Source organism: Mus pahari, chromosome 16 (genome assembly GCF_900095145.1).
Source record: "Mus pahari chromosome 16, PAHARI_EIJ_v1.1, whole genome shotgun sequence".
NCBI classification, from domain to species: Eukaryota; Metazoa; Chordata; class Mammalia; order Rodentia; family Muridae; genus Mus; species Mus pahari.
In genome coordinates this window covers 48831734-48857781 of record NC_034605.1, presented here as the reverse complement: position 1 = coordinate 48857781, position 26048 = coordinate 48831734, and the positions used below count along the sequence as shown (strand labels likewise).

At 47.1% G+C, this 26048-nt stretch overlaps 1 protein-coding gene across 11 annotated transcripts in view; it reads left to right on the top strand.

Annotated features, from left to right (window-relative positions):
- Positions 1-2097: 2097 nt before the first annotated feature.
- Atxn1 (ataxin 1) overlaps positions 2098-26048 on the top strand; it is a 413636-nt gene continuing 389685 nt past the window's right edge. For 8 of the 11 annotated variants that reach the window (XM_021215427.2, XM_021215426.2, XM_029547629.1 and 5 more), the window contains exons 1-2: positions 2098-2275; positions 10609-10729. The gene's annotated coding sequence lies outside the window, so the exon portion shown is untranslated. Of the gene's footprint in view, positions 2276-3434; positions 3509-7228; positions 8320-10608; positions 10730-26048 lie in introns of those variants that run through there. The other 3 variants (XM_029547623.1, XM_029547624.1, XM_029547630.1) reach the window with 3 other exon arrangements.

Genomic DNA, 26048 nt, shown 5'->3' with positions numbered 1-26048 from the left:
GTTATAAAAATATTTTAGATTAAATTTGTTTTTTTTTTATATGAAAACTGTCTGCAACTGAAGCGAATAACAGAAGCTTCGTTGGTTTCACAGGCCAGCAGTAACAATACCTGTAGCACAAAGCATAAGCCTTTCCCACATGCAGCCAGCGAGCGTCCGCTGCTTTTCAAAGAGCTGCTTTACCACGAGGGAGCGAAAAGATACCAGTCAGTTAAGCTCTGAACTGTTTAACCTTCACCTGGATAAAGCTCAGAAGGGAAAACAAAACTAGACAGAACCTCGACAGGAAGCTCAACGTTAACCGTCCACTAGAGGCTGTAATGAGACCAACAATGTCACTTTAGCATATGAAGTCTAACAATCACGGATCTTCAAGTGAACAACACAGTTTATAGGGAATGGGGGCGGGGGGGGGAGTGAGAGGGAACAGTTGTAGTTCTATTTAAGCAACCGTGGATGTGTGCACGGTATTTCACATAGAGAATAGATAATGTGTCCTACACCACACACACACACACACACACACACACACACACCTCGCTGCATCTTTTTTCTTTTTCTTTTCTTTCTTTCTTTTCTTTTCTTTCTTTCTTTTCTTTTCTTTTTTTTTTTTTTAACTTCTGAAGTGCCGGCTCCACAATACAGTAGTTTAAACGCGCACACGTTTCTCTTGGTGATTCTGTACGCTGACTGCTTCAGACAGTGACTAACTGTTGGGTCATAAGTAAACGGAGCCAAAAGGTTCTCAAATCCGGCTTAGAGTCAATAAATAGTAGTGGCTTCCAGCGAGACCAAGGGATCCAGTTTCCAGACTCTTAGCTCTAAGCACCTGAAAGAGGTCAGTTGCTGGCCTGACACCTACTGGTCTTCAAGAATTATCTGCAGCCAAGAGAACGCGGCACTGAGCGACCCTTGTGGGGCCGTGCTGGCTCTTCTTTCGGGTGCCACACCTGTTGGCAAGGTGAACTCCTCCAGAGAAGAGTCCTTCCCACCGAGCTCACACTTGGCTGAGGTGTACCCGGAGAGGGCCGGGTGGGGACTCCACGTCTGCGTTTAGCCACCGGGACAAGGGGGTTGGGGGAGCGTTCCTTCGCCTTGGATTCCCGAGAACCGCCATCGACTGACTGCTCAGTGCACAGGTTATCTCACTTGTGATGAAATGAATGATCCACAGTTAGCCCTGAGGAGTGCGTGAGGTCGGTTACCAGGGCTAGCTAGAGATGAGACGTTCCGTGCTCACCGCAGATCTCGAGACCAACAGAATTTGAAAGGAGGACCGGGAGGTCGCCAGCTTGTCCAGGCAGGAAAGGTGAGGGTGCCGGTGCAAGCTGGGGAAGCCTGAGAACTTTCCCGAGTTGCAAGCCAAGGCAGCAGGCGCGGGCCTAGCCTCGGGTGGCGCAGGGCTGGCGGGCTGGAGGGTTAACCGCGAGGATACAATGAGTCCTCTTAGATGCTCACCCAGGGGCACCAAGGGCACTTCGTAATTAGAAATCAGCCGACTTCCCCGCCCCCTTGGGTATTTTACCAAGTAGGAGCCAAAGCCTGACACCCATCGCTGCGAGTCTCCCAGGTTGCCTGAGTTGCACCCTGCACTCACCCTGTCCCCCTCCAACTAGGTTGCAGGGAGCCGGGGAGGCGCGCGAGCACCGATCGGTCACCACTCCAATGACCTCATCGCCCCAACTTCCCCGCCCCTTTCTCAAACCTGGAAGGCACAGTCCCCTCCGGTCGGTGTCCGGGATCCGGAGCCACAGTTGCGGAGAGACAACCCGGCCTCCCCTGGAGCGAGCGCTGCTCCAGCCCGGGTGCATAGAAGGGTTAAGGGCGCGGGCCGGCAGCCGCGCCGTGCGCTCGCCGTGCTCTGTGCGGCTCGCCGGGCCGCCTGCCAGAGGGTGCCTCCCCCCCCCCCCCCATGAAGTCGGATCCTTGAGCTGCGGCGGCGGCAGCCAACTGCTCCATATTTGGCTTCTATTACACATTTACATACTGGAGCGAGCGAGCGAGCGCGAGAGAGAGCGCGAGGGAGGGAGGGCGGGCGGAGGGAGGAGGGAGGGGAGGGGGGAGGAGGAGGAGGAGGAGGAGGAGGAGAGAGCAGAGTATACCGCAGACATCATTTCTACTACAGTGGAGGAGCCGTACAGGACCTGTTTCACTGCAGGGGGATCCAAAACAAGCCCTGTGGAGCCGCAGCTAGAGCTACAGCAGCCGCAGGACACTGTGTCTCTCCCTCTGTTACCCCTTCCCCACGCAACCCCAGATCCATTTACACTTTACAGTAAGTGGCTATTTTTTTTCCTCCTCTGATTCTTTCTCTCCCCCTCCCCCTCCCCCGATTTAGATTAAAATCACCCCCTCCCGCACCCCAATCTGCTCTCTCCGGAGAGGGGCCAAAGAACATCCAGCATACAACCCCCCTCCCCCAGTCTCAATGGGCTGCACGGAAAACAGCTGGAAGAGGAGCGAAGGAAACCGACGCGTCGTGGTGTGTGTGTGTGTGTGTGTGTGTGTGTGTGTGCAGGCGCGCGGGAGAGTGTATGTGTGACTGTGTGTACATACACCAGTGCCCGGCTCCAGCCTCCCGGCTCGGGACCCCCTCTGGGAGCAGGAGCGGCTAGCAAGGGGAGCAGCTAGGGGCTGGGTGGGCGGCCGCCAGGAGAGGGGGCGCGCCCGGGTGGGGGGCGCGGGTGGGGAGAACGGCGGCGCCCCGCTCCGGCTGCTGCCGGTCCGGCGGCGGCGAGCGCATAGAGCCCGGTCCTCCTCCTTCCGTGTGGCGCAGGGGGAGGCGGCAGCCGCGGAGGGTCGCGCTGCCCTCTTCGCTCCTCTACAGTCCCCCCTCCCGGGTGGGGGCGGTGAGCGCTGCGGGGGCTTGAGAGAGGGCTGGGCTTCCCCGCCCGGGGTCGCCTAGCTTGACAGAGGCAACCCCGAGCTTGGGGTCTCCCCGCCCAGGCCAGTCTCTGGGGGTTAGGAGGGGACCAAGAGGGGACTTTGCGCGAGGCTAGGGGCGCGGAGAGGTGGCGGCTCAGGAGGCAAGGGCGCGCGGGCCATCACAGCGCCGCGGGAAAGGAACGGCCCTAGCTGCAGCTGCCACCGCCGCCCTGTTGGTGCGGCCGCTTCCTGATCCAGAGCAGCCGCCGCCGCCGCCGGAGCTGGAACCTGGAGCCGGGAGCCCGCGAGCGCCCCGGCCCGGCCCGGCGTCTCTGCCGGCGCCCGCAGCAGTAGCGGAGGAGCTGCGGGCGCTGCCCTGCGCCGGGACTGCTCTGCTGCGCGGCGGCAGGGAGGGTGAATGAAGACGGGAGGAGGGGAAGGAGGAGGTGGCGGCGGAGGAGGCGCTGCGGGGATTGGGATGTGCCCCGGAGCCCCGCGGCTCGTTCACTCGGGGCCCGAGACGCCGCCACTGCCACTGCCGGGGCTGCCGCCGCCACCGCCGCCGCCTCCTACGTGGTTGCAGCCGAGCGCGCAGGCCGGTCCCGCAGGGGGCAGGGAAGGGGCCGGACGGGCGGAGCGAGAGGTGAGGCGGGGTCGGAGAGGAGGGAGTAAGTGCGTGTGAGTGTGTAGGTGCGTGTGTGCGTGTGTTCGCGCGCCGGGCGGGGGCCAGGACCATCGCGATGGGGAGCGCGGGGGGGGGGGGTCCACGGTGGTCCCTTGGCTGACTCTGCAGCGCTTCGACCTCTCTTGAGCCGCCTCCTTCAACTCTGTGGCTTGTGCGCTTTCATTTTATTTCAGACCACGTAGAGAGCTGACTGCAAGCGGTGAAACAATTCAGGTTTTCTAGGGAGATTGAGCAAGGACCTTAGTGGTGGGGGGTGGAAGTAGGGTGCTGATCTAGACTCTGCCAGGGGCGCAGGGGGTTGGAGGGGAGGATCAGGGGTCTAAGACGATGGGGTTTAGTTCGATCCCGTGCCAGTCCTGTTTTGTTTTGCTTTCTTGCTGTATAATCCTACAGATAAGAGGGTAATATAAATACTTGGGGAAGGTTGGGAAATTGCTGAAGAGTAGTAAGGGCGGAAAAAAAAAAAGAAGCCAGTCGGAAGCTGGTTATATAATGCGCTATGTGGCTAACAAGAAAGGCAAGCTATTTTTATTTTGTTTACCGTATGTTGTGCAGTAGGAACTCCTCCAAACTGGTTCTGTCCCCGAAGAGGTTTCTTAGTTTGTCAGAGAGAGAGCCACAGGATACAATTAGTAAAATCAGAAGACCCCACACCACCTACAGAATAAAAAGTAATGCTTTAGAGTTCTCACCTCACATTCTGCCTGGCATGCAGGGGAATGTGTGTATTCCCTATGTTTCCCTGTAGCAACCTAGTAGTGTCATCGCAGTGACATTTCTGTTTTATAATGCGAGCTCTTCTTAATATTTAAACAGCATTTCTATAGATCGTAGGCAACAAGGTAGTTACATGCTGGGTATTTTTAGGCGCAGCTGGTTACTTTTTTGCAATAGTGTTTGCTAAACCTTGTCTGTTGGGCTTTTTAAAGAGCCCTGCCATTCCTAGAAGCCCCGGTTAACCCTCTGGTTTACTGATGGTGGGTGGGTAGCTAAGACAGTTTGATAACTGAGGGTTTTTATTTTTATTTTATTTTATTTTATTTTTTGAATGAAGCTTGTGCCAGGGGAAGCTAGAGGTAGCTACCAGAGAGAAGAAAAAACATGCGCAAGAACTCTTGGAAAGGGATTGCACCATAACAGCTTAGCTGTGGCATTTAATCTCCTCTGATTGTCCTCTAACTGGCCACGCATCAGTCAATATTTTAGCAGCTTTGCAAATAAATGGGCTTGAACGCCACCTTCCACATAAAGCCGAGGCTGAAAAGCCTCCTGCCTGTCTGCCTCTCTCATCATAGATACTGTCGGTGGTGTTAGTTTTCTGTACACTTACTCCAGCCCTGATCACTCATGTAATTAGATCAGGTTGCCATGGCAACAGACAGTGTTCCTTGGCCCATTCAGGTGGGTTTGCCTGAACTACTCCGAGTGTTTTATGCACAGCATTTGAGCTGCCCCGAACCGGGAGGGGAAAGACTTCACTGTTTCAACTGCATCTTCCTTCAGTCATCTGAACGGGAGACGCTGAATGAGGCTACTTAGCTTTTCTAAAGGGAAACCAACACGCTGTTCCTACTGGGGACAATATGTAAATGCATCTCCCCAGACGGAGAAAGGAGCCTGACAATCCTGCTGGTGTTTATTGTGAGCAGATCAACAAGTATTTGATACTTGCTAGAAACCTTTCACCGCTGACTAAAGCAACATTTCTTTTGCAGTCTAGAGCCTTTGGCCAGGCAGGCACTTAACCCTTTCAAGTCTGGGAGAACAGCACACCCGTGCTCTATAATCGAAATTGCTGACAGTGCTGGCTGGCTTTCTAGATGGTTTACAAAAAGGAGATGACTTATTTGGCAAGCCTATCCTCTCTCTCTCTCTCTCTCTCGCTCTCTCTCTCTCTCTCTATCTATCTATCTATATATATATATATATATATATATATAACTGACAGTAGGCAGGCATTGTGAATATTATCTTCCTTAATTTGGATCTGTTGCTCCTGATCTTAGATATCTTCAGAAGTAATTGAAATTTTTTTTTTTTTTTTTTTTTTGCAGCTAAGTTAGAGATGATTCAAGCCAGTCTATTGCAGGGAGCTTTGCACAGTAAACAGTATGTATGATACTTTAGGGTATAATTTAATGAATGTCTAGAGAACTGCAGTCCAGTGTTTACGTTTGGGCACCACTTTAAGCCTACTAAGGACAGAAAAGATAACAAAAAAGTAGCCCAACATTGCTCAGACAGTCCAAATGAAGGGGAATGTTTTAGGAACTTTGAATGTGACATGGTTTAGTTGTGTCCCCACCAGTCAGTTTACAGTTTTAAGGCCAAGTAGCTAAATCGGTTAAAATAGAAGAGAGAAAGACATAGAGAGAGACACTCACCCCCCCACACACACACACACACAAATCTCTCACCTCTCCAGTGCCAAGACTGAGAAAGTTGCCCAATTTTCCTCCCAGGGAGTTTCTGAGTTTCCCCTGGTTACTGAGTCTATGTGGTGGCCTGGTCCGGTAAAGCATCACCGTGGTTAAAACGAGCTATTATTTCTGAGAGGTGAGTTCATGTGAAACCAGGATGGAAAATAAGAGGACAGAAATTTTAAGTTTTATACACACCTTGGAGGGCCTCGATTCTATTCTGCAACAGACAGAGAAACGGCCTGACTTGCAGTCAAATGTGGGCCCGTGCCTTTCAGTGTACAAATGAGCTCTTGCCAAAATAAATAGGAGAAGTGTCTGTACTTGATGGAGAACTGGAAAAGGCATCGTGTCCCTCTCCCCCTCCCCCATTTCGTTTTAAGAGGGTTTGGCAAGCGGTGGTATTTTGTTAGAAATAGCATAAAGAGACTTCAGGCTTCCCAGTTGCCTCTGAGAGAAAGATTAGAGAAAGACTCTTGAGCCATCAGGTTACATATCAAATAGCAGAAGATGGCCAAAAATTTCTAGTACCCAGAATCCCAGCAACCAGGAACGGCCAGTGTGAAGAAACTACTAAAAAACGTTAGTCAACACTCCTATGACTCCCAGGTCTGGTTGTCCTTAGAGTTCAAGGGTTCAAGGATTCACATTCCTTTTGTATAATGTGACTTTGTTTTCTCTCCCATGTTGAAATGTCAAGTGGATTTTGCTCCTGCACATACCTTGTAAGACAGCTTCTCCTGCCAAATAGACTGTAGCAGTTCGTCCTGCTTCCTATTAGGAGTCAGTCAATAAATGTACTTCACCAAAACCCGAGCTCATGTCAGCAGCTGAGTGTAGGAGTGAATGTTAATTTCTCTGTACTGTAGTCATCTGAAGACTCCGAAAAGCTTAAATACTTGCATATGAAAAGAGCCTTCTCAGGAGACGGCCTGTCATTTTTTTTTAGGGCCTTGAGGTTGACTGACTTTACAGGCTTAGTATTTTTTCAGAGTGTCACGCAAGTCTGAATAACTGACTTCTGAGAGAGAGAGAGAGAGAGACAGAGACAGAGACAGAGACAGAGAGAGAGAGACAGAGAGACAGAGAGACAGAGAGACAGAGAGACAGAGACAGAGAGAGAGACACAGGGACAGAGGGAAAGACACAGGGACAGAGGGAAAGACACAGAGACAGAGGGAAAGACACAGGGACAGAGGGAAAGACACAGGGACAGAGAGAGAGAGAGTTAGGTTTGCGCAACTTGATTGCTTCAAAGAACAGATTTTGATCCTGGTTGTCATATTTCCAACCTGAGAAGATTGGCAGGCGCTTTTCTTATTTTGTTAAGTGTTTGTAATAAACAGAAAATTGTAGCAATGGCAATGGAGGCCACCATCTCTACCGAAGCAGCACCATGCAGTTTATTCTTTTGCTTGTTGCTTAAGATGTGAATGTCAGAGTCATCAGTAATACTATCTCAGTTGCATTTAATTTCGTTTAGTACAATAAATTCACTCATCCCGATTCTGTGAGCGGCAACATGATGATGTGCGCATACGATGCTAGTTTTATATAATTGAAAAAAATATTGGCCATAAGACTTGTAATTGGATTGAGGTTTTCTGTTGTTTTTTTTTTTAAATAAATACTTAAAATTATAGAAGAAAAGGAATGTCATGGGATAATTTATCTTTACTGGTAGAAACAGCATTTTTTCCCTAATTTTATTTTTTCTCTAATCTGCATAATGGCATATTTTACAGTCCTTATAAACCTTAACCCTTTAGAATAATTTAGTATAAATGTTTGTACTTCCTGTTATTACTACTCCCACATGAACTAAAACGTGTTTAGAGCTATAATAGACAAACAGAGCGACTCACGTCCTCTTTTGTTTGGCACGTTGGACGTTAGCAGCCGTGTTCCATTGATTTTTCTATACCTCTTAATACGTACCATGTGTGGGCTAATGAAAATGCAGTGATGATGACCCTCGTGTGAACGGAAATGGTGTTCTACTGGAAAATCCCTTTCCAGAAAACGTGAGGTGTTAAGAAGACTTCGGGGTAGGCGTTCCCATGATTGCAGGGTTTCATTTGATCTGAGAAGGACTCACCCTGCTTCCCACCGAAATGCCCTTTAAGTGTGACAGGTTGAGAGTGACTTATTTATCAGGTGTTTTTAGCGGTGATCCCAGCTGCCAACCTGTAAGCATGTCTGCTTCTTACAGAAAGAGGAGGCATTTTTTTGCCACTGCGTATGGCAGACTTTCTCTCTTCATGCCCTCGGCCCTGATCCTGAGGCCTGTGTTCCTTCCTGGTTTTTATACACCATCTCAGTTTCAGTTATTTGGGGCCTTCTTGCTTGGTAATCTTTCACTATTAATAGTATTGTGTTTCTCACATTTGTGCCTTTGAAATATTAAATATTCCAATTTTAGTGTATGCAGTGTTTTATAGTTTATTGTCTTGCTCGTTGCTTGTATGTTTTTACAGTGAGCTCATGTGGCCTTGCCTTTAATTCTCATGTCTCTCTCTCTCTCTCTCTCTCTCTCTCTCTCTCTCTCTCTGATGGGATACAGCAAGCAAATAACTCTTACTCTGGCTAGGATAAGAGGACAAATGCTTTTTGAAAGAAGGAGGCATGCCAGTGCTAGAGTAAATTAATATTTTACAGCATTTGCATCACATTTGACTGTTCTGCGTACTTCAGCGGAATGGGAGGAGACTGTAATTTGGACTCTATCAAGCCTTATCTGCCAGGCGATGTGTAAACAGGACCTTGTGTACACACAAATCCGTGTACAATCGAACCCAAGTCCCCAGCCCTTGGAGCTTCTGGGAAAGTGATTATTAAGTATTTGGAAGCTTCCTTTGAAACGTTACCAGATAAAAATCAAAACTTCCCTTGCCCTTAAATGCTGCGTTAAGATGAAAGAGAATTTTGTGAACTCCTGTTGAACTCGGCCACTGTTGGTAAACCAGCAGCCCTTTCGGTGGAAAGATGGTGGCTTATTTTGTTTTTGTAAGAGTATGGGGGGGGGTATTCCACTTAGCTTTTCTCTCTGCACACGGATTACACTTGGGGAAACCAAAGACCGATAAAAAACCTACTTCTTGTGCAGAGCAGACCCAAACATGTACTAGCTGCTTAAGTAAATTGAGGGTGAATGGGCTCGTTAGAAGGGAGAAAACTTTGGCTACTATTCATTACTTTGCAAAGTGCTGGAAAGGAATGGAAGTTATTTTCCTTTCCAGCTGGGCTGTGCTCTTAAAAATAGCGAGTGTGTATGGTTGAAAATAATTATGACTACTGAGATGAGCTGCCACGTACCCAAGGATATTTGGCTTCCTTACCTGTTTACAGATTATTCACGTTGGAGATCATGTTCGTATTCCAGAATAGTTCCTTTCTGACACCCAATATAATTCTGGCCCTTCTCCTTCCTACTGTTACCTGGCGAGAGCTTAGGAAACCCAAACTAAATTTAAAATCAGCCTAAACACATATGCAGCTCAGCTCCAGTGGATCGGACTGAAAACCAGTTTAGCATTCACTTAGTTGACTGATTTTTCTTTTTTCTTTTTTTTTTTTAAATCCCAACAGCATGGCTGATTCTTTTGGTGTAATCTAGTTGCTAATTGGGTACCACCAGCACTTAAGTTAATAATTTTAATGACTAAGGATAAAAAAGAATGCTAGCAGATCAGACCCTCTACCTCTTCTGTTTCTGTGCGCACATCGCTAATTCACCAAAGTACCTCATAAGCACCAAGAGGTCATTCATTTCTTCTTTCATTTATCGACTCATACATTCATCACATAGTGAGTGACTTAGATTGACTACTGGGGCAAACTGAAAGTGAAGACAATGCCTGTTCAGCAATGAACTTATTTAAAATTTAGGGCTGGGCACAGAGCTCACTTGGTAAGAGTGCTTGTCTACCACGCACATAATGTAATGCCCCAGCACGGCATAAACTGGACATGGTGAGATATGCCTGTATTCCCAGCACTTGGGAGTTGGAGGCAGGTAGATCCGAAGTTCAGGGTCATCCTCTGCTACATAGCAACTTTGAGGTCAGCCTGGGCTACATGAGACCTTTTCTCAGAATTGGATCTTTTCTTTTTTTCTTCCTTCATTTGCTTTTCCACTCACTTTTGCACTAGTATGCTAATAGCTACGTTCTGTCATGGTTGCTTTTCAAGTTACACGTGGATAAACAGTATATACTAGATTAAAATTAGGCTTTTGGTCCAATTGCTGTTTCCATTTCTACCTGACGCTGCTTGTGAGGACTGGCTTGTGGCTACTTATTGGATGCCTAAGGAAAATGACAGTAGCCGTCTCAAATTTAGAGACCAGGGTTTTCATTTGACCGAAGGGATGGCCTAGATTTCATATGTTGGCTCTCCTGGACCCTGTGGAATCAAGCCAGACCTGTTCAGCTGAGCTGATTGCTGTCTGTGTATAACAAAATTCAAATTTTGCCTCTATAACAAAATTCAAAGTGTGATGCTCTTAAGATTTGTATTTCAGTACCTACATCTTAAGATAGATCTTTGTTTAAAGTGGTTTATTATTATTTTTCCCTCTCTCTCTTTGTTTTTGGTCTTCCATCTTGTATTTCTTCTGCACTTCCTGGACCTCTGTAGAAGCATCCTGCACCAGGCAGCAAGTACAAGGGCGGTCCCTTCAAGCTGCAGATCTGTCTGTCATCCTTATCCAACAGTCTCTTCCTCCACTCCCTCCACAGGGAAGGGCGTCACCTGTCAGGTGAGAGTTTTACAACGTTTTTCTGTTTTCCATCTGAGGATAAAGTCTGACTTGGGATGGTTGCTCTCCAGCCGTGTACTCTGTTAACTGTGAAATATAATTTTCTTTGAAACTAGTGTGTGGAAAATTGCCCAAGGGTGTGTGTGTGTGTGTGTGTGTGTGTGTGTGTGTGTGTGTGCACGCGCGCGCACACACACACCTCTGTGTTGTTAAACTTGGATGAAACTATCTATAGTTGTGGTCTATGATTTGGGAAGAAATCTGCATCGAGTTTGTGAGGATCGATGATTGCTGACTGGGGCTTCTCCCTGATTATTTTAAGTTAAGAACACTAAGCTGCCAGTTGCCTTGAGTGTCAGTTCTCACTGTTTTAAGGTTCTCACTATAGCAAGCTACATTTTCAGGGGAACAGAGAACAGTTTGTTGGGTCAGCGGCAACCAAGAGTTGTTGAGTCTTGAGTTTGTGTCTGTTTGGATTTTACAACTTCCTGATTTCCTCACATACAGTAAATTTTTCTGGCTGAGAGAGTCTTGAAACAGTGGGTAAGCAAGGACTGTTGACTCATGGTTCTCTGTTAAAGAGCAGACAGGAGGCCTCTGCCTTTCTGTGAAATCCAGAGAGAACGGAATTCATCTGGAACGTGGGGCTGGAAGGTCCTGGGGACACTGGGCTACACAAGGAGGGTTATGAAATAGAAAACAGGAGATCGATTTCCTCCGCCTTTTGAGCAATTTTGTTTGAAATGATGAAGCCAGGCAACACCAGAAGTTCTGAAGGCTGGCTGGGTAACAGACTCACTTAGAGACTTTCAGACAGAATCTGGGGCTCCACCCTAGAGCTCCTGAATCTGAATGTTCCCTGCTGATCTCCTGGAATGAAGGAAGTGTTTCTGGAATGTTCCTTTCTTGGTGAGAAGCAGAGAGTCCTCTTACCAAACCACATACCCCCAAGTCGAGGATTTCAAAATCCACTCGTCGAAAGGTAGATACTGGTGTTACCAAAAGTGTTCATTTACAAAATGATCCAGTGGAGCGGGGCGTGGTGGATCATGTCTGTAGTCATAACACATGATGGGACAAGCTGAGGAGGAAGGACCTTAGGGTTTGGGGCTATCTTGACTTGCTTAGTGAGTTCTAGAGTAGTAGCTTGTGATATAGCCGGAGTCTCTGTCTCAAAAAAAAACTCCCAAGCGAATTCACCAGGTTTCTGTGTTGACATCCCAGAACCAGTTTATTTCAAGCCAAGCACGAACTCCATGGCCTCTGGTAACATCCCGAAGCTCCGTCACTTGCCAGAGTATCTGGACTTCAAACCTGGGGATGCTGACTCCGATCACGAACATGCTTGTATCCCGGTCATGCCTCAGTTTCTCCATACAAGATGGGGACCACAGAGTTCTACCATGAGGATGGAATGGGAGAAAAAAATATGCATCTGTGTGGCTTGAGTGTACCTGGCATGTGGCTTATGGCCTGTTCACATAAGCTCTCATTGTTAGCATGTAGCTTATCTCTAGACAGGGTGATTATATAATGGTCTTGTTGTCCCATGGCTGTTCCTGGATCATACATGACTAGGAACAAGTAAAGGTGCCTAGACCTTGACCTGTGGACCAACCCTGTAGGTATTTGTGGCTCTCCAAAGCCAATACAGGTTCTATTTATTTTTTCTGAAGTTTAAATCCGAACTGTGGTAGGATGCATTCTTTTGTTTGTTTGGGGTTTTATTTATTTATTTATTTATTTATTTATTTATTTATTTATTTTTGCATTGTAGTGAGATAGGCTGATGATGAGTAGCAATGCATAAATAGAGTTATTTGTAGTTTGAATATATTGTAAAGAGAGGCCTGACTAGCAGTTGTTTTTAAGCCTTAGAAAATATAGCTAGAAGTCTGGTGGTATAGCTCAATGAGAAGGCATTTGCCTAGTATGTGTGAAGTATGGTTCAATTCCTGGGACAGAAAGAAAGACTCCAAGAATCCTCTATGGGGCAGAGCAGAGACGGAGCGAGTTAGCACTCCAAAAGCATTGTATTCTTTTGAATTATGCAAATGAGTTCTTCATAGTCTATTGATTGTGTATTTGAGAGGCTCCCTTTAAATCAGTAGTTTTCAACCTGTGGGTCATGACCCCCTTTAGGGGGTCGCATGGTCCTTTTCACATGGGTGGCCCAAGACCACTGGAAAACACAGATATTTGCATTACAATTCACAATCATGGCAAACTGCAGTTATAAAGTAGGAACAAAAATGATTTTATGGGTGGAGGTCACTACACCATGAGGAACTGTATTAAAGGGTCAGAGCATCAGGAAGACGGAGAGCTACTGTTGTAAATGGAAGCAGGGTGATGTCTACTTACTGCAAGGCGACTCCTCTTGAAGATCTGCAGGTGTCTGCTAGTAGGCAGGGTGGGGTGTCTTACTGTTGCTCTCCCCCTTCAGGGGGACCCATTTTGCCAGGCAGGAGGCTCTCAGGTTGAAGTCTTAGGCGTGCGGTTCAGGTGCATATGGGGTGAGGCATTTTTTTTTTTCTTTGTAAAACCTGTGGTATTTGAAGAGAGTCATTATCTATAACAAGGTATCTCAAGAATTTTCTCGTGTACAAGACAGGCAGTCAAGGGAGTCTTATCTTGGGCCTGCTTGTTGAGGTGCAGGGGTTTCTAGCCTCACAAACAAGGTAAGTGTCATGTGGAGACTCAGGGTCTTACTGACAAAATAGTGCAGTGTCACCTTGCACATTAGGCCGTTGATCTTTTCTCTCATTGCATTGAAAAGGAACGTATATGCATTATCTAAGCAGCTTGCATACATAATGGATTCATTATGGTCCACACAGTTGATGGCTGTATGTGGGCAGGGAGAGAGTATCCTGTTGCATCCTGATATATTCAAGTTATTCTTTTAAATGAAAGTCTGGATTATTATTTCTGGCTCTTGTTATTTTATGAGTATGATACAGCTGAGCCAGCTATGACCCTAACTTATTCATAGCTACTATCTATATAAAGAAATGATTCATTCATATATTTGCTGTGTATTTTCTTTTCAACTACTTCATGGTGCTCTGGACATGAGACCTGTGCAAGAACTACCGGAGATTATCCATTCTTCGTGACCAGGGGAGAGACAGAAGGAATGCACCCGGAATAGCCAACAAAGCTGAGAGGGTTGGGTTGTACTTACTAGGGGGGTACACCCTGACCCGGAAGGAATTCAGAAAGGTGGTGGGAGTTTAGGGAAGACTGTGAGGAGGAGGATCACGTGATTTGGTCTCTGAAGGCTGGATTGCACATCTGTGGGAAGAGATGGAGAGAGGCAGAGGAAAGTCCTGCCAGTCCTACATACAAGCCAATGCCTGCTTGTATGTAGGATGTAGGCTGGGCAACTGTGGCTGAAAGTGGGGGGTGCTCTTGAGTTTCAGAAGTCAGGGTGACTGGTGGGGGTATGGGATCAGTGGAGAGGTCAGTCCACAAAGCAGTTTGGAAGAGTCGCTGGCGTACAAAGGGTTTTGAACTTGGCCTTTGAGGTCTTCTGCGTGACAGAGGGGTGCTCACACATAGGGCATGGCTGACTCTAAGGATGCAGGAGCTGGTGTTGAATGCAGAGGGAGAAGGTAAGAGGCAGCGAGGAGGGGAGCTTGAAGACTTGCATGGCTCAGCCTTTGTCAGTTCTTCACAAGCTGGGGTGGCAAGAGGGACTGGGTTGATACAGGGGTGGTGAATCGTGGATGGGAGGCTAGAGGTTGGAGGTCTCTTCTGTTAGAGCTCCAGAACCCTAGAAATTCTGTGTTCAACTCAGTGCCATGGAGTCTTGGTGAAACATTTAATCCTTTATAAAACAGGCACGGGAGCTCATTTTAGCTCGCTCTAATATGCGTGCATATGAAAATGAACGCTACTTTTGACACTCAGCCCTGCGGTGTCTCCTTTTACTTAAAACAAATACAGCTCTCGTACTTTCCTCTAGGCGGCTTTCTGAAGACTTTCGGCGGGTGGCCCTCTACCTATTAGCAACAATTCCAGCAATTCTTTGATCTTTTCCACCACTGATTGACTCTTCTCATGTGACAGGCGTGAATCTCATTGTGTCAGCCACTTAATAACTTAGCCATTGTTCATTTGTGGCGATTCAGTAACTGTATTTCTGATAACTCATATTAGTATGGGTGCGCTTCATAACTTTTGATGATTTCCTAGAGGCTTTCTGTAGGATCTTTTAAATGTGAGAAAAAATATATAATGCATATATATATATATATATATATATATATATATATATGTATGTATATATACGTACATATATAGGCCAGCCTCAGCTACACAGTAAGCTTGGACTACTTAAGATACTGTTGAAATAAATAAATATCATTGTTAAGCCTTGCTTCTGGGGGGGAAGTTAGCCTAAGAGTCCATGGCACACAGTGCAGGGGACCGTTGAAAGTTATCTTTGTGTGAATGAGCAGTCTATTTACACATGAACTTAGGGAAAGCCTGAAGATTGTTTAATGTTTTTATTTTGTTTTGTTTTTACTTGAGTTGTTTACACGAACTCTTCGTATTGCCCTCAAGTGGCTAAGAATGAAATTATTAAGTACAAAAATAACAATATTAAAAACAAGGAGTTCTGTGCATGTAGAAACTGTGGCACAGGAGAGGGTGAATAACTTACCCATCTTTGCTGGGAGTTAAGTAACCTCAGCTTGGACAGATCCCAGTAGCCCTGAATTATGCGCAAGCCCTGAGCCCTACCTATATTAAGAAGCTTACAGATAGATACAGAAAGTAAAGACTGCCACAGATGATAAGCGAGCCGTAACTCTGGCACTGCGTGTGCTCAGAAACCAAAACCAGGGATGGTTCTGACACCACAAGCTCCCCACTTCCAAGCCCTCCTCTCTGACCAGAGACTCCCATGAGCTTCTGCTTCAAGCTGCCCGTAACTCTCTTCCTTTTCTCCCCTGCGAGGCCCCTAGAGTCCTTCGTGCTTTCGATAATTATTAATTGAAGAAAATGATGACGGCGGCACCCTGCTTATCTGCTTGGGGGATTGGCTTAAGTTGGCTCCAGATGTTGTTCCACACGGAGTCCCGGGGAGCTGGTGAACTTTTGACTGCTCGGGGAGAGCTCCATTGGGGTCATCACTCAGCTTGCACGACTTGGCAGATAGGAGTGATTTATCTCTATCAGGATGATAGGTGGTAGGGTGTCACTCAGGACACGGTCTAAGAGCAAAACATACAGCCAGAGGCCATCAGCTGCAGCCAGGTGGCCACCTAGGGCAGATCTCATGGCCCTTCATGCTCTTGCCTTTCCTGGTCTAGCCTGTGCTCTCTTTCCCTGGATCAGCCAGTGAATCATTGCTAGTTTGTGTCCAGGTGATGCGTAGGCACGCTGGTTGTCTTCTGGATGTTGGGTGAAATTTACTGTGCGCTGCTTTTATCTCCGGTGGCAGTGCCTCCCCTTTACAAACACACGGAGTCAGAAAGGCCCTGAGATCGACTGTCAAAGAGCTAGGCTGGCAGCTCCAGCCTCTGTCACAGCTGTAATCGTGCACCGTGCATTTTTATTTACAGATTACTAGGCTCTGAGTCTGACATATGACTAGCTGGGAAGCTCCTCCCCAGAACAGTTGTATGTCATCTGCTTCAGAGGGCTAATTGCTTGGCAAATCCCCTTCGGTAATTTCCTCTTTATTTGCTGATGAGTTACTTAACAGTGACGGGTTTGTGGAGTAGACCGTGGAGTCGACTGTGCGTTCCAGAAACACCACCACCAGAAGGCCCGGGGGATACGCTTTTTTGAGTTCTGTTTGGTTTTCCTGGAGAAACACTGAAACCATTATATAGCCTGTTAATATTTCACTCAATACTAGGTTAAACTCCTGAGCAGTATTCTGTATCCAAAAGGAATCAAAACCAGACCCCTTTCTTCAAATATGCCCCTGTGCATTAGAAAATTATTAAAAAGCAATTTAATATTTATAGAATGTTTAATGCTGTTTTAAAAATACGACTTGGAGTGGAATAGCTTTCCAACACACAGCAGAATGAGGAGGAGGGGCTTTGGGGGGAATTCTGTTCTGGAGATCCACTCTCTTTCTTGCTTTACTACTATATCAGCAGGAAGGCTTGCCCTTAAACCTTCCTGGGCCCCAGTGTTTACCTATCTATGAGAAACTAAAAGAAATGATATCATGTTGTTGTGTTTTTTATTTTCTTTTGCTTGACATTATAGAGTTCTGTGGTTTTGTGTGTGTATGGAGGTCAAAGGTCAACAGTGAGTGTCCTTTTGTATTGCTTTCCACCTTAATTTGGGAGACTGAGTCTCTCTCCAATTAGCAAAACTGGCTGGCTGAGAACCTTCAGGGATCCTCCATTGTCGGCAGCCCTACCACCCAATCAGCTCTAGAGTTACACCACAATGTCCAGTTTTATTTGTTTGCTTGTTTGTTTGTTTGTTTGTTTTTTAATGTGAGTGATGAAGACCGGAACCCCAGGCCCCATGCTTGCGCATCAAGCATCTTACCGCCTGAGGCATCTCCCTCCCCAGCCAAGTTGTGTGATTTTTATTAGAATTCTTCCCCTCACCTCCCCTAAGACCTTTGCTTCTGTCAAACATCATTTACTGTTGTTTGACTTTGTTAGGTTTGGTATTTAATTAGAGTTTATATTTTAGCGATTATTATGTCATTATTTAGAGAGTAAGTCAGCAGTGGTACCGGCAATCATTTATCACCACATCTATATTAGTTTCATCTTGCAATAGCTCCCTCTGTGTGTGTGTGTGTGTGTGTGTGTATGTGTGTGTGTGTATGTGTGTGTGTGTGTGTGTATGTGTGTGTGTGTGTGTTTAACTGTTCTTGCTTCCAGGCCTCAACCAAGAGCCCTCTGCGGAAGTGGACTGGGTTCTAACTCACAGAAATCTTTTAGCTAATTGTGGCTTTGTTTCTTACAAGAAGTGCACTGGAACTCAGATCTGAGCATCCATATCTAGGGACATACCCTGCTTTTCGTCTGTGAGTAGACTTTTTTTTTTTTGGATGTCGTTTGGTTTTACTAAAGGTGTAGATGGCAGTCCCTAGGCAAATCTTGCTCTTCTGCCTTGACTCTCCCAATTAGCATGCTCCCTGCAACCTCACCTACTTAGTTCATTTATAAGCAGCTCATTCGGATGCCTCAAGATGGATCGCAATTATTAATAGTTTCTTTCGGCGGGGGAATGCAAATGGAAGAGGTGACATTTGGGAGCTTTGAGTGGAAGCTGAGTTTTTGGCCTCTGATTGGAGCGCCAGGATTGCGTGGCCCCGCCCACATCTCTTAAATCTGTGACCCTCACTTCCTCATCTGATGAACTGGGGAAGAAAACACCTGTCTCAAGGGATTGCTATCATGATAAGCGTGATGTCTAACTTAGGGCTTCTATTGCTATGATAAAACACTGGGGGAGGAAAGGGTTTATTTCACTTATAATTCTTAGGTCACACACTCTATCACTAAGGGGAGTCAGGGTAAGAATTCAAGACAGGAACCTGGAGGCAGGAACTCCAATCGAGGCAACAGAGGGTTTTGATGCTTAGTGGCCCACCTGCACTGAGCTGGGCCCTTCCTCATCAATCACCAGCTAAGAAAACGTACTGCAGGCTTGCTCACAGGCCAGTCTGCTGGTGACATTTTCTCAGTTGAAGAGCCCTGTTCCAATATGACCGTAGCTTTTTGTCAAGTTGGGAAAAAAAAAAAAAACAAACCCAAACCCAACCAGTATACATGCCCTGGCTACATCACCTCACAGGGAGGAATCTCAGAATTATAAAAGCAAATGCATAAATGAAGGTGAAGTCATGGCCTTTTAGGGGCGAGGGAAGCAGGCAGGAGCAAAAGCTAGAGTGTTTCAGGGGCAAGAGGATGGATGCCCTTTGGGTCTTCGAGGACTAGGTGTGAATCCAAATTGGAGCTTTGAAACTTGGGACGACTGGATTCACTTCCTGTGTATGGAAGAGACAGCATCAGCAGGTGGGGCTACACCATGGAAGAGTGACTGCCACCACTGAGGGGTGGAGACACAGCCTCTGGCTGGCTGTGGTGCCACCCTGGCTCTTTTGTGGATTCCCCCATTCAGGTCCTTAAGTCCTTATGTGCACCTTGTTTATTTATTTAAGGTGGTGGTGCTGTGTGTGTGTGTGTGTGTGTGTGTGTATGTGTGTGTGCGTGTGTGTGTGTGTCGGAGGACAACTCTCAGGAGAAGGCTCTCTCTTTTCCCCATGTGTGTTCTAGGGATCAAACACCGATCATAAGGCTTGCCAGCAAGCATCCTTACCTGCTGAGCACCGACCATTCCCTGTCTTCTAGATGCTGACAAATTAAGATATATCTTCTTCCTCCTTCTCCTCCTTCTCCTCTTCTTCTTCCTCCTCCTCCTCTCCTCCTTCTCCTCTTCTTCCTCTTCCTCTCCCTCCTCCTCTTTTTCTTCTCCCCTCCTCCTTCTTCTTCCTCTTCTTCCTCCTCTTCCTCCCCCTCCTCCTTCTTCCTGTTTTTCCTCCCCCTCCTCCCCCTTTTCCTCCACTTTGTCCTCCTCTTCATCTTCTTTCTCCTCCTTTTCCTTATCCTCTTCCTTCTCCTCTTCCTTTTCTTCCTCTTCCTCCTCCTCTCTTTCCCCCTCCCCCTTCTCCTCCTCCTTCCCTTCCCCCTCCTCTTCCTCTTCTTCCTCTCCTCATCATCCTCATCTTCTCCTTCACCTTGTTCTTTTACGTTTGGTTTTTCCCATTTATGGTAAGCAGTCTCATTTGCTGCCTAGACTATAACATTGCCATCTCCTGGAATATGCCACCGTCTATCAAATACTTCTGTGTGAAATCACATATCCCCGGGATGCTCAGCCTGTTCCTGCTGGCTCTTAGGATGAAGCTAGGACAGCTATGTTTGCCAGCAGAGGTAGTTTTCACCCAGGCTACAGATCGGGAGGCTGACTGCTGAGTGAGAAGGGGTTTGTCTTCCAGAAAGGCCTTCTCTGATTTATGTTGCTGCTAATGATGGAGAAATGTGTCTTGCTTCAACCTGATTCAGGGTGAGATACATCCATTTTCCCCCCCTTTGGCTTGCTTAAATGGCCCCTGGGTTTTCAGATTTGCATTGCTTTGATCCCACTCCAGATAGCACATCTCGGTGTTTACTTACTAATTGTCCTCCACACAGTTAGCAGAGAGGCTCTATGTGTGCTAATCTGTGAAGACAAGTCCTTCCTATGTTCTAGATAACACTGTGTTTTGAAAAGTCATATCTACCTTATCTCTCTCGCACCCCAATTTTTATTTCAGGGGCCATGCCTTTTCATATTTTTTTTTTTTAAAAAGATTATGCGTTGTCTGGGTATGAGCGTGTGCGTGTGAGTTCCAGGCACCTCCCTGAAAAGAGCTTGACAGCCTCTGGAGCTGCAGTTACATACAGGCGGTTCGGTCACCTGACCTGGGTGCTGGAAACTGAACTTGGATTCTTCCTTAGGGCCCTGTGCAACCCTAACCACTGAGCCATCCCTCCAGCACCAACCATACTTTTGTTGTTGCTGTTGTTGCTGCTGCTGCTGCTGCATGAAAGTTCAAGGTTTCAAATACGATAGGTTGTTCATTTCTTTAGTTTCTCTTGTGGACCCACTTGGAAGGAAGACAAGACAGAAGGGGCACCTAGGGCACTGTACAGGCCAGCCAGCCATCTTGCTCTACCAAGGACGCTACTCTCTTTCTCTCTCCCTCCCCCTCTCTCTCTCCTCTTTCATTACTGTTTCTCTTGGGAATGGTTTGTTATTAAAGGCCCAATGCTGTATGTTCCCAAAGCTTCACCCCTTATGTCTCCTCACACCTGCTCTTCTGTCTTGCCTCTCCCACCCCCCCTCCCCTCCCAGGGTACCATCCTGGCTGTCACATTTCTTATACTCCACACTGGGTCTCCCTGCTCTCTGTGGTTGACCTGTGTGCTTCCTGTCTTGGGAAGGTGGGTGGAAGTATGTCCGGCCTCCTCCCTCACTTGGGCCTCAAGGGACAGTCAAAGTCTAGCAGTTGTCCACGACGTTGGTTGATTGGAGACTTGACCTGCATGGATGGGTCCAGCTCCCTGCCAGGCTGAAGGAGAGACTACTTGGGATGATTTTCATCCATATTAGACCTGGTGACGCGAAGCTTCTCTCCCTCCCTGCAGGGTGTAGCTGTCCCTTGTAGATAGATGGCTCTCTGGGTGAAAAGGTGGGCAGCAGTTTTCCTCGGTATCAAGGACAAGGGGAAAGTAAGTTTCATAATCTGAACTTGGGCTTATGGCTCAGCCAGCTGGGATGGCTCTACATGTAACATGTCTACCGGATGGACTTTCTATACGGACATTGGACATTTTTCTTTCTGTTGTTTGAGACATATCCTGGAGCTTGGGTAGATCTTGGATGCATCTGTGGATACAGAGGGTCAAAGTGTATACGGAAATAATGCATATCCTACAAATCATGCTTCTCCCCACTTAATGTGGTTTGGATTTTTTTTTTTTTTTTTTTGAAATAGGCTCCTTCTGTATATTCCTGGCTGCTAACCTTTAAGCTACCAGCGACCTTCCTCTTTCTACTTCTCCAATGCTAGGATTTCAGGCATGTGTGTGCCAACATGTCTGACTGTGTGGCACGTACTGTTTCTCTTGTCCATCCCATTCTGCTCTCTGTCGTCTGAGAAAACACCTCTGCATTATTGGAAACCAGCTTGCAGCTCTGCCTTGCATACCCGCCCCCTCCTCTAGCGTCTCGCAGGTGCAGGATGAAGTTCAGCATCTCTGACCTGGGCTCCCTGGCTGGGGATGCCTCTTACCACTCCAGCTGGGTCAGTCCTGTAGGCCTGTCTCAGTCATTAAGTGCTTCCCTTTGAGTGTTATTGGCTTGTGTACCAACCTATTGTGCCGCCTTCCGTAGGACATGGGCTTCTTTGTTCCTGCCTGGCTAATTTTCTCTTGTTCTTAATATTTCAGCCTCCCGTGCCTTCCTGAGGGAGCCCCTTGGGCTGGGCTCGCTAGAGACTACTCCACCTCTCATGGTCTCTTTCTTCTCCTTCTGTAGCTCTTGTTTCTATGAGGCCCTGCCTGGCCTTGAACTCACTCTGTAAACAAGGCTGTTTTTGAACATGCAACAATCCTCCTGCCTCAGCCTCACCGACACTCAGATTGCAAGTGTGCGCCACCACACCTAACCCTTTTGTAGCATTTTAAAAACCTTTCCCCAGCTCAGAGATAAGAGGGTCCTTTCCTGATGTCCCATACTGGACATCTGGCTTACATATGCCTGCGATATGTGCAGGTGCTTCCACTGTGACTTGAATCTTTATGTAGCAGGATGGATGTCAGCCCTTCTCATTACATGGACCCAAGGCAGTGGAACTATATCTTGGGTCCACTTTAGCTGTGATGGGGCCATAGTGGAGATGATGATATCTGTAACAGTAGCATTGGGTATCATGACAGTGGGTGTCAAAAGGAATAAGAGTTTTCCAGGAAACTATGCTGAAGAGAAAGGGTGGATAAAGGAGGGCTCAATGGGGGAGTGTTCTGGAATGCAAGCTCCTTGCAATGGAATGTTGAGTTTGCTCCGTTTTGAGTCAACTACATATACAACCCAGAAAAGGAACCTTTTGAATACCTAAAACTGTCTTTGCTTTGAAAAGGAATTCCTGTTGCGTTCTGGCTTCACAGCGATCCCTGAAGGCACAGCTGTCCTGTAGCCGGAGTGAGCTGACGTCAGTGAGGTTCAGATGTCTTGACATCAGTTCCCTATTCTTGGTTAGTCTTCTTTACAAGCTCCGAGGACACCATTTGCCAACTCGGAAGAACACTGGGGCTCACATTGATCTGGCTGGGAAGAACGTCTACAGTTCTGGGTCAGGTTGCTCAGGTCTGGGTGAAAAGCACAGTGTGGAATTGTGAGCCCCGTGCCAGAGCTGGGGACAATGAAGCAGTCCTTTGTACAGGTAACAAGTCTCATCAGGAATGAGACGGAGGAGGCAGGAGGATGATCTGAAGGTGGAATCTGGGCCTCTTCAACTAGGTGGCTCAGGCACCTCCTCTGTCTTGTGTATGATTTTGTCTAGGAGAATCACTGTGGCGATAGGTAAAGAGACCTTTGGCAGGCTTCTGATGTTCCTTTCTGGTGTTTGGGGTGAGATGCTGCACATTAGACTTCATGTGAGATGGAAATGGGATCCTGACACCAGTTACCGAGAACCTAGTGCGAAAGCCCACAAGGAACCTCAAGCTGCCCTATCTTGTTCTGCTCTGAGAGATTCCAACTGGGACAGAAGGAAATCTGGGTGAATATTGTTCTGAATTCTCTTCCTATTTCTCAGGCCTCAGATCCAGTCTACACCTGAAGCCTCCTGGGTTGCTGAACCCAAGCATAGAGAAGCATACTGGCATAGTCAATCCTGTGTGTGTGTGTGTGTGTGTGTGTGTATGTGTGTGTGTATGGGGTGTGGACCTGGAAAGATATCCTTTCTGCTCTCACTGTATCTTTGGTGCCGGACCGAAGTCTTTTTAGAAGCCAGGCAGTGATGTGTACCTGTAATCCTAGCATGTAGGAGGCTGAGGCAGGAGGGATGTTGGAGTTCTGGGCCAGCCTAGGCTCCAGAGTGAGACAGAAGTTTGAGGAATTCAGCTCAGTTTTGTCCATCCTATGTTACCAGCCTCATAAGACAAGCCTGTAACTATTGTGTAGACAGAAGCAAAGAGGATTCCGTTATTAACTTAGACATCAGCCAGGCACAGTGGTACATGCTCACAGTTCCAGGAGTCTGCGATGTGATGGGGGTGGGGGGAGATTGTTAGTTTGAGGCCAGCCCTGGGTACATAGGACAGCCCTGTCTCAGAAACAAATAAACAACAACAACAAAAAACAACAAACCAAGAAACTGTTTAGAAAAATGCTTGGCCCTTCAAGAATGGGGGGGTGGGGGTGGGGAGAGGTATTGGGGGGGAAGGACAGAGGTATTGGGAGGAGGGGAAAGGTATTGGTGGGGGAGGTACTTATGAGATTCTACACATCCCCGAGGTGGCAGTTACTGATTGCTGGGGAATTGAAGCCAAATTCTGCAATGGTATAGTAATTTTCTCCTGCTCCAGTAAGTAACCTCCACTGGGTGGGTCACAAAGTTAGAGACATGAAAGAAGAGGGAGGTTGTTGAGAAGAAGAAAAGGGGGTCATCTGGAGTAGGAGAAGAAGATAACACAACTGCATTGTACACATGCAGGGAATTGTCCAATGGGATAGCTGAAACATACTTCCTTTCCTGAAACTTTGCTCTGTGTGGAGTCTGAAAGGAACATGGTAATGGCGTCTAAGCCCCACTGTGGTGTTTTAGTTTGGCTGCTCTGGTCTACCTAAGCCTCTGTGGCCCTCTGTCCTGTCCTGTAATCTTCAGAAGGGGCCGGTTGTGTTCTTTTTCCATCTCAGAATCCCCCACATGAACAGTTTGATCTTAACGATCTGAATAGACATACAGAAGAAAGCTCCTTTCCCCACTCTTGGTACACTGGGCACCTATTTCACTTGCCTTACAGATTAACCTGGGCCAATGCGAGCTAGGAGCACCAACAACATGACAAAAAAAGATATTTCTGAATTTGAGCTTGAAGCATGGGCTGTCCCCGACCACAACCTCTCTTGTCTGCTCCAGACCAAACCCTAGGAATAATATAGTTCATATCCTAGGCCAGCCTGAGAGGACTGCTGTCTGTCTTTGGAAAAAAAAGGAACGGACAGCTATTTGCTGTGCTGCTGAACATCATGTGACTTGGCTGGTTTCCAAGTTCCTTCTGACTAATGTACCGAGTGGTAACTCTTTGCCATAAAGTCTTGAAATTATTTCATTATCATCATTATCACCACCACCACCATCATCATCACCATCATTGTTGTCGTCATAATTTACTATTTAAAGTTTCCCATTTTAAATGTCCAGAGACTTCCATGGCATAGAGGCCTTATGTTTCTTGCCTCTCTTGTAGAACGAGTCGGAGCTAGTCTTATCTCTTGATGTTCCTTTGTTCAGACATTCTGATTTAGTAGCTCCGGCCTTAAAAACCGCAGCTATGCACACTACAGTGGCCGGTTTGCCTACTTTGATTGCAAGATGTCACAAGAATCCAGTCAAGCATGGTGGGTAAATTGCTTCAGGGGACAGTCAGGATGACTCCTTGAGTGGAGAGTATAGTCGCGATCCAAAAGATCATCACATCATCATCATCATCATCATCATCATCATCAACAACAACAACAACAACAACAACATAACCACTTGATGGATTGAGGGGGTGGGAGAAAGTGTCTCCTCTTACAATCACTGTACTTTTATGGCCGAGCTGTGTCTCCTTTAATGTCAGCAAGGTTTAGAAACATCAGGAAGTCAAACTGACCTTGTATTTGGAATCCTGAAGTCTGAGAAGTCCCTTCCTTGGTAGGTGGGAAGATGGCGTCAGGTCAACTTCCGGTGTGTAGTTTCCTGCTGTGTTTCTCTTGGTCATCACAGGAGAGGTTAGCAGAAGTGTGTCCAGCTGACCGCGGATCTATGTGGTACTTGCTGAGCAGGAGGAACCCTGTGCAAGACAGGCCACTCTTCAGAAACACGAATTGCTTCTGTGATGATTATGTATTGACAGCATCTTGTGGTTAATGCTGTCACCATCCATCTCAATAACCCTGGAGCGTGTGTTGTACTCATAATGCAATTACTTCTGACTTTTAAAAAGTCATCTGGTAACAGGCTACCTACCGTGCTGCTAGGTGCAGCATGCCTGGAGTTTGAATCACTTTTGTTTGCACCCCCCTCCCCCCCCCACACACACTGTCTCTGCAGTTTTCTGTCCCATACAAATGGCAGGGAGCTTCTCTGGGTCTCACTGGGAGTCCTTGGGACTTGGTGTCTTTAATGAACTCTTCCAGGAGGCATTAATGGGTCACCATTTTTATTCTGGGCCATCCCAACATTCAGCTTCAGCGACCTCCTCTTGGACATCATCCCTGTCAGCCAATGGGGTTGACCTCCCACTCATTCTGAGCTAGGCTTAGTCACTGATGGCCAGACATAGCTGAATGTCATACTGCTTCCCTAGAGCTTTAAGTCTCTCTTGAGTTCCTGGGGACCATTTCTGCCAACACCACCCATTCCTTTGCTAGACACAGTGCACACAGCCATTCTTCCTATGCTGGCATTTGCCCAGCAGCATAACCTGGAGCCGAGGCTAAATCCATCTTGCACAGACTTGTTTGTGCTGGTTCTGGCCTGTCTCTCACAAGTTGAGCTTTCAAAAAC